Source organism: Hypanus sabinus, chromosome 20 (genome assembly GCF_030144855.1).
Source record: "Hypanus sabinus isolate sHypSab1 chromosome 20, sHypSab1.hap1, whole genome shotgun sequence".
Classification (NCBI taxonomy): domain Eukaryota; kingdom Metazoa; phylum Chordata; class Chondrichthyes; order Myliobatiformes; family Dasyatidae; genus Hypanus; species Hypanus sabinus.
Window position 1 is genome coordinate 70,272,363 of NC_082725.1, and position 19,267 is coordinate 70,291,629.

General features: G+C 42.4%; 1 protein-coding gene across 1 annotated transcript in view; it reads right to left on the minus strand.

Annotated features, from left to right (window-relative positions):
• The window catches only part of LOC132378624 (rab effector MyRIP-like), a 561,180-nt gene that overhangs the window by 313,793 nt on the left and 228,120 nt on the right, over nucleotides 1–19,267 (minus strand). The gene's annotated exons all lie outside the window — the stretch shown is intronic.

Below are 19,267 nucleotides of genomic sequence, written 5' to 3' on the forward strand. Positions count from 1 at the left end.
ACAGTCTTTGTACCATTCCATTTCCTGTACTTGTCACTACAGTCTTTGTACCATTCCACTTCCTGTACTTGTCACTACAGTCTTTGTACCATTCCATTTCCTGTACTTGTCATTAGTCTTTGTACCTTTCTACTTCCTGTACTTGTCACTACAGTCTATGTACCGTTCCACTTCCTATATTTGTGACTACAGTCTTTGTACCATTCCACTTCCTGTATTTGTCACTACAGTCTTTGTACCATTCCACTTCCTGTATTTGTCACTACAGTCTTTGTATCGTTCCACCTCCCGTACTTGTCACTACAGTCTTTGTACCATTCCACTTCCTGTACTTGTCACTACAGACTTTGTACCATTCCATTTCCTGTACTTGTCACTACAGACTTTGTACCATTCCATTTCCTGTACTTGTCACTACAGACTTTGTACCATTCCATTTCCTGTACTTGTCACTACAGTCTTTGGACCATTCCACTTCCTGTACTTGTCACTACAGACTTTGTACCATTCCATTTCCTGTACTTGTCACTACAGACTTTGTACCATTCCATTTCCTGTACTTGTCACTACAGACTTTGTACCATTCAATTTCCTGTACTTGTCACTACAGTCTTTGGACCATTCCATTTCCTGTACTTGTCACTACAGACTTTGTACCATTCCGCTTCCTCTACTTGTCACTACAGTCTTTGTACCGTTCCGCTTCCTCTACTTGTCACTACAGTCTTTGTACCATTCCGCTTCCTCTACTTGTCACTACAGTCTTTGTACCATTCAACTTCCTGTACTTGTCACTACAGTCTTTGGACCATTCCACTTCCTGTACTTGTCACTACAGTCTTTGTACCATTCCGCTTCCTCTACTTGTCACTACAGTCTTTGTACCATTCAACTTCCTGTATTTGTGACTACAGTCTTTGTGCCATTGCACTTCCTCTACTTGTCACTACAGTCTTTGTACCATTCCGCTTCCTCTACTTGTCACTACAGTCTTTGTGCCATTGCACTTCCTCTACTTGTCACTACAGTCTTTGTACCTTTCCACTTCCTGTACTTGTCACTACAGTCTTTGTACCATTCCGCTTCCTCTACTTGTCAGTGCAGTCTTTGTACCGTTCCACTTCCTGTACTTGTCACTACAGTCTTTGTACCATTCCATTTCCTGTACTTGTCACTACAGTCTTTGTACCATTCCACTTCCTGTACTTGTCACTACAGTCTTTGTACCATTCAACTTCCTGTATTTGTGACTACAGTCTTTGTGCCATTGCACTTCCTCTACTTGTCACTACAGTCTTTGTGCCATTGCACTTCCTCTACTTGTCACTACAGTCTTTGTACCATTCCACTTCCTGTACTTGTCACTACAGTCTTTGTACCATTCCGCTTCCTCTACTTGTCACTACAGTCTTTGTACCGTTCCACTTCCTGTACTTGTCACTACAGTCTTTGTACCATTCCACTTCCTCTACTTGTCACTACAGTCTTGGTACCGTTCCACTTCCTGTACTTGTCACTACAGTCTTTGTACCATTGCACTTCCTGTACTTGTCACTACAGTCTTTGTACCATTCCGCTTCCTCTACTTGTCACTACAGTCTTTGTACCATTCCACTTCCCGTACTTGTCACTACAGTCTTTGTACCATTCCACTTCCCGTACTTGTCACTACAGTCTTTGTACCATTCCACTTCCTGTACTTGTCACTACAGTCTTTGTACCATTCCATTTCCTGTACTTGTCACTACAGTCTTTGTACCATTCCACTTCCTCTACTTGTCACTACAGTCTTTGTACCATTCCACTTCCTGTATTTGTCACTACAGTCTTTGTACCATTCCGCTTCCTCTACTTGTCACTACAGTCTTTGTGCCATTGCACTTCCTCTACTTGTCACTACAGTCTTTGTACCATTCCACTTCCTGTACTTGTCACTACAGTCTTTGTACCATTCCGCTTCCTCTACTTGTCAGTACAGTCTTTGTACCATTCCACTTTCTGTACTTGTCACTACAGTCTTTGTACCGTTCCATTTCCTATACTTGTCACTACAGTCTTTGTACCATTCCACTTCCTGTACTTGTCACTACAGTCTTTGTACCATTCAACTTCCTGTATTTGTGACTACAGTCTTTGTGCCATTGCACTTCCTCTAGTTGTCACTACAGTCTTTGTGCCATTGCACTTCCTCTACTTGTCACTACAGTCTTTGTACCATTCCACTTCCTGTACTTGTCACTACAGTCTTTGTACCATTCCGCTTCCTCTACTTGTCACTACAGTCTTTGTACCGTTCCACTTCCTGTACTTGTCACTACAGTCTTTGTACCATTCCACTTCCTCTACTTGTCACTACAGTTTTTGTACCGTTCCACTTCCTGTACTTGTCACTACAGTCTTTGTACCATTCAACTTCCTGTATTTGTGACTACAGTCTTTGTGCCATTGCACTTCCTGTACTTGTCACTACAGTCTTTGTACCATTCAACTTCCTGTATTTGTGACTACAGTCTTTGTGCCATTGCACTTCCTCTACTTGTCACTACAGTCTTTGTACCGTTCCGCTTCCTCTACTTGTCACTACAGTCTTTGTACCATTCCACTTCCTGTACTTGTCACTACAGTCTTTGTACCATTCCACTTCCTGTACTTGTCACTACAGTCTTTGTACCATTCCACTTCCTGTACTTGTCACTACAGTCTTTGTACCATTCCACTTCCTGTATTTGTCACTACAGTCTTTGTACCATTCCACTTCCTCTACTTGTCACTACAGTCTTTGTACCGTTCCACTTCCTGTACTTGTCACTACAGTCTTTGTACCGTTCCACTTCCTGTACTTGTCACTACAGTCTTTGTACCATTCCGCTTCCTCTACTTGTCAGTACAGTCTTTTTACCATTCCACTTCCTGTACTTGTCACTACAGTCTTTGTACCGTTCCATTTCCTGTACTTGTCACTACAGTCTTTGTACCATTCCACTTCCTGTACTTGTCACTACAGTCTTTGTACCATTCAACTTCCTGTATTTGTGACTACAGTCTTTGTGCCATTGCACTTCCTCTACTTGTCACTACAGTCTTTGTGCCATTGCACTTCCTCTACTTGTCACTACAGTCTTTGTACCATTCCACTTCCTGTACTTGTCACTACAGTCTTTGTACCATTCCGCTTCCTCTACTTGTCACTACAGTCTTTGTACCGTTCCACTTCCTGTACTTGTCACTACAGTCTTTGTACCATTCCACTTCCTCTACTTGTCACTACAGTTTTTGTACCGTTCCACTTCCTGTACTTGTCACTACAGTCTTTGTACCATTCAACTTCCTGTATTTGTGACTACAGTCTTTGTGCCATTGCACTTCCTGTACTTGTCACTACAGTCTTTGTACCATTCAACTTCCTGTATTTGTGACTACAGTCTTTGTGCCATTGCACTTCCTCTACTTGTCACTACAGTCTTTGTGCCATTGCACTTCCTCTACTTGTCACTACAGTCTTTGTACCGTTCCGCTTCCTCTACTTGTCACTACAGTCTTTGTACCATTCCACTTCCTGTACTTGTCACTACAGTCTTTGTACCATTCCACTTCCTGTACTTGTCACTACAGTCTTTGTACCATTCCACTTCCTGTACTTGTCACTACAGTCTTTGTACCATTCCACTTCCTGTATTTGTCACTACAGTCTTTGTACCATTCCACTTCCTCTACTTGTCACTACAGTCTTTGTACCGTTCCACTTCCTGTACTTGTCACTACAGTCTTTGTACCGTTCCACTTCCTGTACTTGTCACTACAGTCTTTGTACCGTTCCACTTCCTGTATTTGTCACTACAGTCTTTGTACCATTCCACTTCCTGTACTTGTCACTACAGTATTTGTACCATTCCACTTCCTGTACTTGTCACTACCGTCTTTGTACCGTTCCACTTCCTGTACTTGTCACTACAGTCTTTGTACCGTTCCACTTCCTGTATTTGTCACTACAGTCTTTGTACCGTTCCACTTCCTGTACTTGTCACTACAGTCTTTGTACCGTTCCACTTCCTGTATTTGTCACTACAGTCTTTGTACCATTCCACTTCCTGTACTTGTCACTACAGTCTTTGTACCATTCCGCTTCCTCTACTTGTCACTACAGTCTTTGTGCCATTGCACTTCCTCTACTTGTCACTACAGTCTTTGTACCATTCCACTTCCTGTACTTGTCACTACAGTCTTTGTACCATTCCGCTTCCTCTACTTGTCAGTACAGTCTTTGTACCATTCCACTTTCTGTACTTGTCACTACAGTCTTTGTACCGTTCCATTTCCTATACTTGTCACTACAGTCTTTGTACCATTCCACTTCCTGTACTTGTCACTACAGTCTTTGTACCATTCAACTTCCTGTATTTGTGACTACAGTCTTTGTGCCATTGCACTTCCTCTAGTTGTCACTACAGTCTTTGTGCCATTGCACTTCCTCTACTTGTCACTACAGTCTTTGTACCATTCCACTTCCTGTACTTGTCACTACAGTCTTTGTACCATTCCGCTTCCTCTACTTGTCACTACAGTCTTTGTACCGTTCCACTTCCTGTACTTGTCACTACAGTCTTTGTACCATTCCGCTTCCTCTACTTGTCACTACAGTCTTTGTACCGTTCCACTTCCTGTACTTGTCACTACAGTCTTTGTACCATTCAACTTCCTGTATTTGTGACTACAGTCTTTGTGCCATTGCACTTCCTGTACTTGTCACTACAGTCTTTGTACCATTCAACTTCCTGTATTTGTGACTACAGTCTTTGTGCCATTGCACTTCCTCTACTTGTCACTACAGTCTTTGTGCCATTGCACTTCCTCTACTTGTCACTACAGTCTTTGTACCGTTCCGCTTCCTCTACTTGTCACTACAGTCTTTGTACCATTCCACTTCCTGTACTTGTCACTACAGTCTTTGTACCATTCCACTTCCTGTACTTGTCACTACAGTCTTTGTACCATTCCACTTCCTGTACTTGTCACTACAGTCTTTGTACCATTCCACTTCCTGTATTTGTCACTACAGTCTTTGTACCATTCCACTTCCTCTACTTGTCACTACAGTCTTTGTACCGTTCCACTTCCTGTACTTGTCACTACAGTCTTTGTACCGTTCCACTTCCTGTACTTGTCACTACAGTCTTTGTACCATTCCGCTTCCTCTACTTGTCAGTACAGTCTTTGTACCATTCCACTTCCTGTACTTGTCACTACAGTCTTGGTACCGTTCCATTTCCTGTACTTGTCACTACAGTCTTTGTACCATTCCACTTCCTGTACTTGTCACTACAGTCTTTGTACCATTCAACTTCCTGTATTTGTGACTACAGTCTTTGTGCCATTCCATTTCCTGTACTTGTCACTACAGTCTTTGTACCATTCCACTTCCTCTACTTGTCACTACAGTCTTTGTACCATTCCACTTCCTGTACTTGTCACTACAGTCTTTGTACCATTCCGCTTCCTCTACTTGTCACTACAGTCTTTGTACCGTTCCACTTCCTGTACTTGTCACTACAGTCTTTGTACCATTCCACTTCCTCTACTTGTCACTACAGTTTTTGTACCGTTCCACTTCCTGTACTTGTCACTACAGTCTTTGTACCATTCAACTTCCTGTATTTGTGACTACAGTCTTTGTGCCATTGCACTTCCTGTACTTGTCACTACAGTCTTTGTACCATTCAACTTCCTGTATTTGTGACTACAGTCTTTGTGCCATTGCACTTCCTCTACTTGTCACTACAGTCTTTGTGCCATTGCACTTCCTCTACTTGTCACTACAGTCTTTGTACCGTTCCGCTTCCTCTACTTGTCACTACAGTCTTTGTACCATTCCACTTCCTGTACTTGTCACTACAGTCTTTGTACCATTCCACTTCCTGTACTTGTCACTACAGTCTTTGTACCATTCCACTTCCTGTACTTGTCACTACAGTCTTTGTACCATTCCACTTCCTGTATTTGTCACTACAGTCTTTGTACCATTCCACTTCCTCTACTTGTCACTACAGTCTTTGTACCGTTCCACTTCCTGTACTTGTCACTACAGTCTTTGTACCGTTCCACTTCCTGTACTTGTCACTACAGTCTTTGTACCGTTCCACTTCCTGTATTTGTCACTACAGTCTTTGTACCATTCCACTTCCTGTACTTGTCACTACAGTATTTGTACCATTCCACTTCCTGTACTTGTCACTACAGTCTTTGTACCGGTCCACTTCCTGTACTTGTCACTACAGTCTTTGTACCGTTCCACTTCCTGTATTTGTCACTACAGTCTTTGTACCGTTCCACTTCCTGTACTTGTCACTACAGTCTTTGTACCGTTCCACTTCCTGTATTTGTCACTACAGTCTTTGTACCATTCCACTTCCTGTATTTGTCACTACAATCTTTGTACCGTTCCACTTCCTGTACTTGTCACTACAGTCTTTGTACCATTCCATTTCCTGTACTTGTCACTACAGTCTTTGTACCATTCCACTTCCTGTACTTGTCACTACAGTCTTTGTACCATTCCATTTCCTGTACTTGTCATTAGTCTTTGGGCCATTCCAATTCCTGTACTTGTCATTAGTCTTTGTACCTTTCTACTTCCTGTACTTGTCACTACAGTCTATGTACCGTTCCACTTCCTATATTTGTTTCTACAGTCTTTGTACCATTCCACTTCCTGTATTTGTCACTACAGTCTTTGTACCATTCCACTTCCTGTATTTGTCACTACAGTCTTTGTACCGTTCCACTTCCCGTACTTGTCACTACAGTCTTTGTACCATTCCACTTCCTGTACTTGTCACTACAGACTTTGTACCATTCCATTTCCTGTACTTGTCACTACAGACTTTGTACCATTCCATTTCCTGTACTTGTCACTACAGTCTTTGGACCATTCCATTTCCTGTACTTGTCACTACAGACTTTGTACCATTCCATTTCATGTACTTGTCACTACAGTCTTTGGACCATTCCACTTCCTGTACTTGTCACTACAGACTTTGTACCATTCCATTTCCTGTACTTGTCACTACAGACTTTGTACCATTCCATTTCCTGTACTTGTCACTACAGTCTTTGGACCATTCCATTTCCTGTACTTGTCACTACAGACTTTGTACCATTCCGCTTCCTCTACTTGTCACTACAGTCTTTGTACCGTTCCGCTTCCTCTACTTGTCACTACAGTCTTTGTACCATTCCGCTTCCTCTACTTGTCACTACAGTCTTTGTACCATTCCGCTTCCTCTACTTGTCACTACAGTCTTTGTACCATTCAACTTCCTGTACTTGTCACTACAGTCTTTGTGCCATTGCACTTCCTCTACTTGTCACTACAGTCTTTGTACCATTCCACTTCCTGTACTTGTCACTACAGTCTTTGTACCGTTCCGCTTCCTCTACTTGTCACTACAGTCTTTGTACCATTCCGCTTCCTCTACTTGTCACTACAGTCTTTGTACCATTCCACTTCCTGTACTTGTCACTACAGTCTTTGTACCATTCCACTTCCTCTACTTGTCACTACAGTCTTTGTACCATTCCACTTCCCGTACTTGTCACTACAGTCTTTGTACCGTTCCACTTCCTGTACTTGTCACTACAGTCTTTGTGCCATTGCACTTCCTGTACTTGTCACTACAGTCTTTGTACCATTCAACTTCCTGTATTTGTGACTACAGTCTTTGTGCCATTGCACTTCCTCTACTTGTCACTACAGTCTTTGTGCCATTGCACTTCCTCTACTTGTCACTACAGTCTTTGTACCGTTCCGCTTCCTCTACTTGTCACTACAGTCTTTGTACCATTCCACTTCCTGTACTTGTCACTACAGTCTTTGTACCATTCCACTTCCTGTACTTGTCACTACAGTCTTTGTACCATTCCACTTCCTGTACTTGTCACTACAGTCTTTGTACCATTCCACTTCCTGTATTTGTCACTACAGTCTTTGTACCATTCCAATTCCTCTACTTGTCACTACAGTCTTTGTACCGTTCCACTTCCTGTACTTGTCACTACAGTCTTTGTACCGTTCCACTTCCTGTACTTGTCACTACAGTCTTTGTACCGTTCCACTTCCTGTATTTGTCACTACAGTCTTTGTACCATTCCACTTCCTGTACTTGTCACTACAGTATTTGTACCATTCCACTTCCTGTACTTGTCACTACAGTCTTTGTACCGTTCCACTTCCTGTACTTGTCACTACAGTCTTTGTACCGTTCCACTTCCTGTATTTGTCACTACAGTCTTTGTACCGTTCCACTTCCTGTACTTGTCACTACAGTCTTTGTACCGTTCCACTTCCTGTATTTGTCACTACAGTCTTTGTACCATTCCACTTCCTGTATTTGTCACTACAATCTTTGTACCGTTCCACTTCCTGTACTTGTCACTACAGTCTTTGTACCATTCCACTTCCTGTACTTGTCACTACAGTCTTTGTACCATTCCATTTCCTGTACTTGTCATTAGTCTTTGGACCATTCCAATTCCTGTACTTGTCATTAGTCTTTGTACCTTTCTACTTCCTGTACTTGTCTCTACAGTCTATGTACCGTTCCACTTCCTATATTTGTGACTACAGTCTTTGTACCATTCCACTTCCTGTATTTGTCACTACAGTCTTTGTACCATTCCACTTCCTGTATTTGTCACTACAGTCTTTGTACCATTCCATTTCCTGTACTTGTCACTACAGACTTTGTACCATTCCATTTCCTGTATTTGTCACTACAATCTTTGTACCGTTCCACTTCCTGTACTTGTCACTACAGTCTTTGTGCCATTGCACTTCCTCTACTTGTCACTACAGTCTTTGTACCGTTCCGCTTCCTCTACTTGTCACTACAGTCTTTGTACCATTCCACTTTCTGTACTTGTCACTACAGTCTTTGTACCATTCCACTTCCTGTACTTGTCACTACAGTCTTTGTACCGTTCCACTTCCTGTACTTGTCACTACAGTCTTTGTACCATTCCACTTCCTCTACTTGTCACTACAGTCTTTGTACCGTTCCACTTCCTGTACTTGTCACTACAGTCTTTGTACCATTCAACTTCCTGTATTTGTGACTACAGTCTTTGTGCCATTGCACTTCCTGTACTTGTCACTACAGTCTTTGTACCATTCCGCTTCCTCTACTTGTCACTACAGTCTTTGTACCATTCCACTTCCTGTACTTGTCACTACAGTCTTTGTACCGTTCCACTTCCTGTACTTGTCACTACAGTCTTTGTACCATTCCACTTCCTCTACTTGTCACTACAGTCTTTGTACCGTTCCACTTCCTGTACTTGTCACTACAGTCTTTGTACCATTCAACTTCCTGTATTTGTGACTACAGTCTTTGTGCCATTGCACTTCCTCTACTTGTCACTACAGTCTTTGTACCATTGCACTTCCTCTACTTGTCACTACAGTCTTTGTGCCATTGCACTTCCTCTACTTGTCACTACAGTCTTTGTACCGTTCCGCTTCCTCTACTTGTCACTACAGTCTTTGTACCATTCCACTTCCTGTACTTGTCACTACAGTCTTTGTACCATTCTACTTCCTGTACTTGTCACTACAGTCTTTGTACCATTCCACTTCCTGTACTTGTCACTACAGTCTTTGTACCATTCCACTTCCTGTATTTGTCACTACAGTCTTTGTACCGTTCCACTTCCTGTACTTGTCACTACAGTCTTTGTACCATTCCACTTCCTGTATTTGTCACTACAGTCTTTGTACCATTCCACTTCCTGTATTTGTCACTACAATCTTTGTACCGTTCCACTTCCTGTACTTGTCACTACAGTCTTTGTACCATTCCATTTCCTGTACTTGTCACTACAGTCTTTGTACCATTCCACTTCCTGTACTTGTCACTACAGTCTTTGTACCATTCCATTTCCTGTACTTGTCATTAGTCTTTGGACCATTCCAATTCCTGTACTTGTCATTAGTCTTTGTACCTTTCTACTTCCTGTACTTGTCACTACAGTCTATGTACCGTTCCACTTCCTATATTTGTGACTACAGTCTTTGTACCATTCCACTTCCTGTATTTGTCACTACAGTCTTTGTACCATTCCACTTCCTGTATTTGTCACTACAGTCTTTGTACCGTTCCACTTCCCGTACTTGTCACTACAGTCTTTGTACCATTCCACTTCCTGTACTTGTCACTACAGACTTTGTACCATTCCATTTCCTGTACTTGTCACTACAGACTTTGTACCATTCCATTTCCTGTACTTGTCACTACAGACTTTGTACCATTCCATTTCCTGTACTTGTCACTACAGTCTTTGGACCATTCCACTTCCTGTACTTGTCACTACAGTCTTTGTACCATTCCACTTCCTTTACTGGTCACTACAGTCTTTGTACCATTCCACTTCCTGTATTTTTGTCTACAGTCTATGTACCGTTCCACTTCCTGTACTTGTCACTACAGTCTTTGTACCATTCCACTTCCTTTACTTGTCACTACAGTCTTTGTACCAATTCATTTCCAGTACTTGTCAGTATATCTATTGTCATAGTTATCTCTACCCTGCACTCTGTTTACTCTGTAAGTTTCACATCAGCAAAGAACTTTATTGCACCCTTGTGTATTTGACAATAAATTAATCTGATCTGCTATTACCAACTGCTGTACCAATTAAGAGCATTTAGACTTAAATTAATTTAATTCATCACTATACTGCTGAAGCAAGCATTTTAAATCTTTTAACTAAAGCAAAGAAAGTAAGTTAAAGAGCAGAGTCCATTTTCTGAATTTTCTTTTCTGTGCACGTTTGGTGCTACTTTGGTCCAGAGTGGAAGCTCCATTTTTGTGAAAGGCATCTGTGAATCTCTGAAAATCTCAAAGTAATCTTTGAACTTGCTTGAATACCCAGCATTTTTACCCTACTCCACTCCAAAAGGAATAACCTCACAACATTTCAACACGTTAGGATTAATTAATTTTGGCACATAGTAATTTAATACCCTTATTTTTACATTTTTCTTAACCAAGACACTCGACCTTACCAGCCACAGTCGTGAGTCTGTGTAACCCATATGTTGATTTGTGTTGTGATTACATATGTGTCATCAGACTTCTACCCACTCAAGCACAGTCTGAACAACCATGCTTACCAATTAACAGCAACACATTGCAAAATTTTCTAGGTAGCCAACAGACTAGCTAAGTTTTAACAATAGTGGTGAGCATTTCTAAACACGCAGCACATCGAATCTTGAATGGGCTACAGCAACAGAAAGCCGCACAAGGATCTCGTCCTGTACCCAATGAAGTTGCCACTGAGTGTAATGAGATCAGCAGGCAGGTGCCTTTACTTTTCAGAAGGTTATGAGGTCTGGCATACAGCGGAACACTACTATATATCATTGAATTTACCCTGAGTGGTTGCATCATAGTTGAGTACGGCAATTAGAATGAGCAGGAACATAAGAAACTGCAGAGGGTCGTGGACTCTGACCAATACAACATGGACACACTCCTTCCCACCACTGGTCGTATCTCCACGAGCTGCTACCTCAAGAAGTCAGCATCCATAATCAAAGATCTTCACCATCTGGTCCATGCCATCTTCTTGCCGCTACCATTGGGCAGCAGGTATGGAAACCTGAAGTCCCACACCATCAGGTTTACTTCTCTTTGACATTTTGGTTCTTGAACTCTAAACACTACTTCAGAATAGCAAGACTATGACAACTACAATGGATTTTGTTCTTTGCTCTAATTGTGGTATTCCTTGTCAAAACTGTGGAGAGTTTATCTTTTCCTTGTGAATGTTGTGTCACCGGTGCTTCTCAGTGTACCTGAGCATACATGTACTTATGCAGACGGTAATACACGTGACTTTCAATCAAAGTGACATTGCAGATACATATCATCTAGAACGTGAGGAGAATTCCTCTGATAGGCTCTGACATGATGTCTTGGGATACTTTTATGCCCTCTGAGATCAAATGAGATCTCTTCTGAAAGATGAAATCTCTAACAGCACAGCACTCCCACTGCATCGCTCTGGAATATTACCCTCGATTGTGCATGCAGATCCTTGCAGTGGCATTACTCAGTCCCTGTGACTAGTCTATCTGACTGCACCTACAATGTTTCAACAGAGTCTACACTCAAGGGTCTTAACCAAACGCCAACTGTTCATTTCTCCCTATAGATAATATCTATGCATATTTTAATGAATAATGAACATCAATGAATAATTCAGGGATCAGCAAACTGGGCAGATTTTACTCAAACCTTCAATTATTGTATTAAACAGATCCATCTGTCATTTTGGACTCGGTAAATCATTGAATTATAATATAACTGAATCAAGAGCACTGATTCATCACATCAGAAGTGTTTAACCTTTATATCAAATGGAATTCAAATGTGGTATCGAATGCACCAAATGCAGGCATCAAGCACACGTCATCAAATCAAAGACAAAAAGCATAGGAATAAATGAGTGGGAACAGACCTGGCAAGTGGACATAATGTGGATAAACATTGAATTGCCAAATCAAAAGCAGAAAATGATCACTCCAAGCATCGTGATGCTTTGCATCAAAATTATTAAGTTGTTACATCACATCAAAATATGTTGATTTATTGCATCAAATGTCACATCACCCCCATGTTGAATCACAGATTCCTAAGGACTGGATTTTTCAAATCATATGCAATCAATCACTTGATGAAACATATTGACCTGTAGCATCAAGTGCTTTCAATCCATGAAACCAAGAATTAAACGGTTATGTCAAGTGCATTGAATGCTTCTATGTGATATCCCTTCAATTAATCCATCCTATTGTCATTCCATCCTTTATCAGTCACTTTCAATGCATCCACAAAGCATATCCAAGCCTCTAATCCATTGCGATCAATCATTTAACGTCAAGCAGGTTCAATCTGACGCCACAGAAAGAATCAAAGAAAGCTAAGCTGCATTTTGATTGGATCTACAGACTCTGCGTAGGACAGTAGAAAACAGTGATGGCAACTGTAATCCTGAGAAAGAGGTGTTCTTCCTTTTACAACCTTATAAGTCCCCAGCTTATGACAGGCTTATCCCTGCAAACTCAGTCTGCAAGTCAGAAATAAATGCACATTGTTATGTACCCGTGACAGTGGTGTACTTGTCACGTGACAGGGGTGTTGAAGTTATACTGGACTTAAGGTAGTGGTCATGTGATGGTGGAGTGACTTCATTTTCCCGCCAGTAGAGGTCACGTGACAGGTTTTTTTTACAGGGTATAAAAGGAGGACCCCTCCCTGTGAGGAGGGGTAGTTCGTGGCTGGATTTGCCATTTTGACTCCATGTCACAGCGTGGTCCAATATTATGACGCAGTTTGGTTGAAAGGTGGAGTTTTATTTAATGCCTAAAGTTTAAAAGGTCATTGCCGGCAGTTCCTTTATAATACTGCCAGTTAAAAATCAGTGGAGAGTGAAGATCGGAGTTTGGGAGCTAAAAGATCAAGGAAAGTCAATTTTGACGGTGAAACAGGTTTGACCTTGTTTGATCCTCATTTGGAAAGAATTTGTTGGCTGTCCCTCTGATAACCCCTGTGAATAGCAGAAGGGGTTGGGTACAGTTTTGTCAAGGAAAGGTCAGTGCCTTTAAGCCGTTTCATTTTCATCTTCGTAAATTCTCCGGGAAAAGTATAGTTCCACTGGGAACCGCAACAACATGACGTGAAAGAGAATTTAAATCATCTAAAAAGTCTCTCCTTTAATGGACTGTAAGCATTTTGAACTTTTACAGTACTACTTTGAAGAACTGTTTTTGCAACATCGCTTTAAGAACTGTTTAAGCTGCCGCACAGCAGCTGATTTCTGGTTACGTTAGTGGTTTGTTTACTTTTGGGGGTTTGTTTTTCAGTGTTTAATAAACGTCTTGTTTGTTATAAAAACCCTGCCTCACTTATCTGTTTATTGTTGCTGAATCCATAACAACATAGTGTGTGGAAGAGGGTCATGGAAAAATCTCTGGTGGGACAGTGACCACATACAGGAAGAATGGCTGTTAGCTGGCCTCACTAACTCAGTAAGTGTTCAGCACTCCCAGCCTTGCTCAAGCCACTTGTTATAGGTCATAGCTGGGGAGGGAGGGGCACGTGGAAGTACCCTGGTACCACTGGCTGAACTTGCAACAGGCAGTAAATCTCATCCCACCTGATGTTCTTCATTACCCAGGGAGGGCATGCAAATTTATCCGAGATAAATCAAAGCAAAATAATATTTCAAATTCTCCTCACTGGAATAATTTCTCTATCAGGAAGAAACTGAGAAACAGAAGCTGTATACGTTCTTCAGCCTTGCCACCTACTCCAGCATTCAGTAAGATCTTTAACATCAGCACCACTTTCCTGCACCAGTCATATACCTAAAAGTCTACTGGCCTTTGTCTTGAATACAGAGTGACTAAGCCTCCACACGCATCCGCTCTCTGGGTGAAGGCACCTCAGTTCGGAATGGCTGGTCCTGTGTTTTGTTCTTAAAACCCCATCTGGGAACCTTACCTTGTATCCAGCCCCATGTTTTTCCGGTCTCAATGAGAGCACCTCACACTGGCACAGCTGACTCACGCCGGTTCAATCCTGGCTGCGGGTACAGTCTGTGTGGAGTTTCCCTGTGCATGCTTGGCTTTCCTCTGGGAGGACCAGGTTTCTCCCACGTCTCAAAAGAGTGTACAGGCTGATTAGTTAATCAGCCGCTATAAACTGACCCCCAGTATGTCAGTAAATCTGTGTCACAACCACGGATTCGGCAGCACAGTAGATATGGCAATTGTGCTTGTGAATTTGCACGTGTCATTTAATTATTATTTAATTGTGATAGTATTTAACTCCATACTTGTCGTAGTGCTTGTTGAGACTTGGACAGAGCACAGCAATGCTTCGCTTTTGTTTTGCATCGGCCTTGCCTGAGAAATTGAACAGTGGGGTCAACTGACGCTGAGGACTGGGGGTCTCGTTTAATAATTAGATGTTCTTTTCAGCCGCAGTGTAGGATCCCTTTGCTCTTTGAGAGTTTTAGTAAACAGCCCTGTTTGGCCTAGCGTTTATTGTTTTATTTTCCCTTGAACACTGTTCGCATTAAGGTTTTGTGAACTATTGACCCTGGATTGAGGGGAACAGGTGGATATCGTATATTTGGATTTCCAGAAGGCATTCGATAAGGTGCCGCACAAGAGACTTATAAATAAGATACAGATGCATGGAGTTGAGGGGTGTATTGGCTTGGATAGTGGATTGGTTAACCAATAGAAGGCAGAGAGTTGGTATAAATGGGTGTTTCTCCGGTTGGCAGTCAGTGGTGAGTGGGGTGCCACAGGGGTCGGTGCTGGGCCCGCAGCTGTTTACCCTTTACATTGATGATTTGGAAGAGGGGACTGAGTGTAGCACAGCAAAATTTGCTGATGACACTAAACTGAGTGGACACTAAACAGAGGATGTGGAGGCTCTGCAGAGGGATGTAGATGGGTTAAGTGAGTGGGCCAAGGTCTGGCAGATGGAATACAACGTTGGTAAATGTGAGAGCATCCACTTTGGAAGGAATAATAGAAGAACAGATTATTATTTAAATGGTGAAAGATTGCAGCACGCTGTTGTGCAGAGGGACTTGGGAGTGCTTGTTTGTGAATCGCAAAAAGTTGGCTTGCAGGTACAACAGGTTATTAAGGTGGCAAACAGAAAGTTGGCCTTCATTGTCAGAGGGATTGAATTCAAGAGCAGGGAGGTCACGCTGAACTGTACAGGGTAGAGCAGGGAGGTCACACTGAACTGTACAGGGTAGAGCAGGGAGGTCACGCTGAACTGTACAGGGTAGAGAAGGGAGGTCACGCTGAACTATACAGGGTAGAGCAGGGAGGTCACGCTGAACTATACAGGGTAGAGCAGGGAGGTCACGCTGAACTATACAGGGTAGAGCAGGGAGGTCACGCTGAACTGTACAGGGTAGAGCAGGGAGGTCACGCTGAACTGTACAGGGTAGAGCAGGGAGGTCACGCTGCAACTATACAGGGTAGAGCAGGGAGGTCACGCTGAACTATACAGGGTAGAGCAGGGAGGTCACGCTGAACTATACAGGGTAGAGCAGGGAGGTCACACTGAACTGTACAGGGTAGAGCAGGGAGGTCACGCTGAACTGTACAGGGTAGAGCAGGGAGGTCACGCTGAACTGTACAGGGTAGAGCAGGGAGGTCACGCTGAACTATACAGGGTAGAACAGGGAGGTCACGCTGAACTATACAGGGTAGAGAAGGGAGGTCACGCTGAACTATACAGGGTAGAACAGGGAGGTCACGCTGAACTATACAGGGTAGAGCAGGGAGGTCACGCTGAACTGTACAGGGTAGAGCAGGGAGGTCACGCTGAACTATACAGGGTAGAACAGGGAGGTCACGCTGAACTATACAGGGTAGAGCAGGGAGGTCACGCTGAACTATACAGGGTAGAACAGGGAGGTCACGCTGAACTATACAGGGTAGAGCAGGGAGGTCACGCTGAACTATACAGGGTAGAGCAGGGAGGTCACTCTGCAACTATACAGGGTAGAGCAGGGAGGTCACGCTGAACTATACAGGGTAGAGCAGGGAGGTCACGCTGAACTATACAGGGTAGAGAAGGGAGGTCACGCTGCAACTATACAGGGTAGAGCAGGGAGGTCACGCTGAACTATACAGGGTACTGGTGAGGCCGCACCTGGAGTACTGTGTGCAGTTCTGGTCTCCACACTTGAGGAAGGATATACTGGCTTTGGAGGCAGTGCAGAGGAGGCTCACCAGGTTGATTCCAGGGATGAAGGGGTTAACCTATGAGGAAAGATTGAATCACCTGGGACTATACTCTCTGGAATTCAAAAGAATGACAGGAGATCTTATAGAAACACACAAAATTTTGAAAGGGTTAGATAATATAGAAGTAGGAAAGTTGTTTCCATTGGTAGGTGAGACTAGAACTAGTGGTCATTATCTCAAGATTCAGGGGAGAAGATTTAGGATAGACATGAGGAGAAACTGTTTTTCCCAGGGAGTGGTGAATCTGAGGAATTCTCTGCCCAGGGAAGCAGTTAAGGCTTCTTTATTAAATATATTTAAGAAACAGTTAGATAGGTTTTTACATAGTAAGGGAATTAAGGGTTTTGGGGAAAAGGCAGGTAGATGGAGCTGAGTTTACAGACAGATCAGCCATGATCTTATTGAAACATGGGGTAGGCTCGATGGCCTACTCCTGCTCATATTTCTTATGTTTTTATGTTCTTATGTTCAATGTCTCTCACTCTGCACTTGGTGACAGTCCGGGGGTAATCGAGAGGAATGAGGGGAGCATGAAACTAATCCTGCATTGATTGGCATTGTCTTGGTGAACTGTTGCCATACCAATATGACTCCATAACCTCTGTTCCTTTCACACTGTAGAGTATAGACGCAGCGCTTGATCTGTCCCCGCAAGATAACCCCACCCCCCCCGTCAATCAAGTGTATCCTTCCTTAGGTATGGAGACCTGAGCAAGTGACTCGATTGTCCAGGTGCAGATCTACCAGGGCCCTGTATAAGTGCAGTAAAACATCTTCATTCTGATACTCAAATCCCCTCAAATTCCTGTGCAATAATAGCCAAATTTCCATTTGCCGTCTTAATTGGTTTCCCTACATACATTAGAATATTCGGTGACTGGTGTCCAAGGACTCTCCAGTCTTTCTGAACACCTAAATCGTTCACTCTCTCATCTTGTATTGTTTTGCTTCCAATCATGTTGCTATTGTTACAAATTAAGAGGGAACTGCTGGAACTGATAGAAATCGCATTGTGTTTATTCTGAGACATAATCTCTCAGGGAAACTTGATTTAAGAGAACTACAAGAAGCCCAGGGAATTTGGAGAACAGGTTACTACAGATGGTGCATCATTAAATCCTGTTTTGCAATGTTGCAATCTAAATTCAACTCATTAAACATAGCCCAAATCAATTTGTCCTATTCCTAGGCCTGTTACTTATTCCAAAAGCTAGATTTCCTATAAGCAATGCCAAGGGAATTACATATCTCAATAAATATAGTTCAATAAATAAAGGATAAAATATCTGTTAAAGATCTGTATTTGTTTTACTCAAGACAGTATAGCAATGAAACAAAATGTCTAAAAAGTCTTCAAGTCATCAGTTGACATAAGGTGTCAACTCTTCGGAAGGAACCTCATAGACAATGGTCCTTTGTCACATCCAGAAGCTGCTGTAAAGAAGGAGAAAGCTTTGGAGCAGGATCTGTCTGAACTTATTTACAGTTTCTTTCAACTTCCAAAGGCTTCACATTATCAACATATTATTATTACAACTTACAGAAGCTGCTGGAACTCTTGCCCAGGCAAATTTTGTTGTAGCATTTGAAAGCTTGACAAGGTGGCAAGGCGGCAGATTTAACAGTACATTGCTCTATTCAACCAAGTGCCAAAATTCAATGCTGACACATTCATATATATGAAAGTGTTGTGACTATAGTTGGTGATGAAATTTGACAACAGAAGCCACTGAGGTCCAAACCCAATTAGATTGGAGATGTGACTTGCAATGGCGTGAAATTCAGACGGTTTATTATCTATTAGCAATATCTTGGATTCACTACTCTTATCAACAGAGTCTGTAAAATATTACTGTTGGGTGGCCAGAAAATCTTACAAACATGGACACCTGGCCAATAATGAAGCAATTCCCAGTCTGAACATTGAATCTAACTTGTTGCATGAAGAGGGAAGAGACAGATCAAGATCAATTCAACAGCTCATTTGCATCAGAAGCGAGATGTAGTTTTATAGCACCCTTTCTGCTCCAAAACATCCCATTGCACTCCATAGGGTCAATGATCAAACAAGAAGCACACGGAGCCACACAGGGGTAATACTGTCAAAAGCTTGGGCAATGAAGCTTCAGAAAAGAATGCCAAATTCCTTAGCACGTAGGCTTTGGAAGACACTGCTGCTAATCATGAAGCGACTAACTATTGCTATGTGACGGAGACTGAGAGTTAGCTGAATTTAACTGGAGAAGATGAAGGAAAACTCAAGGCCATTGAACCATTTGGAAACAAAAAGAAAAAAATTAAATCCAATGCTGTTTAACCAAAAACCATTTCAGGTCAAGGAAACCAGGTGAAGTAGAGCTTAGTGATTTCAAGCATTTTCAAAGGTGGACACAAGCATGAAATTGGTGTACTGAATGGCCGCTTTGT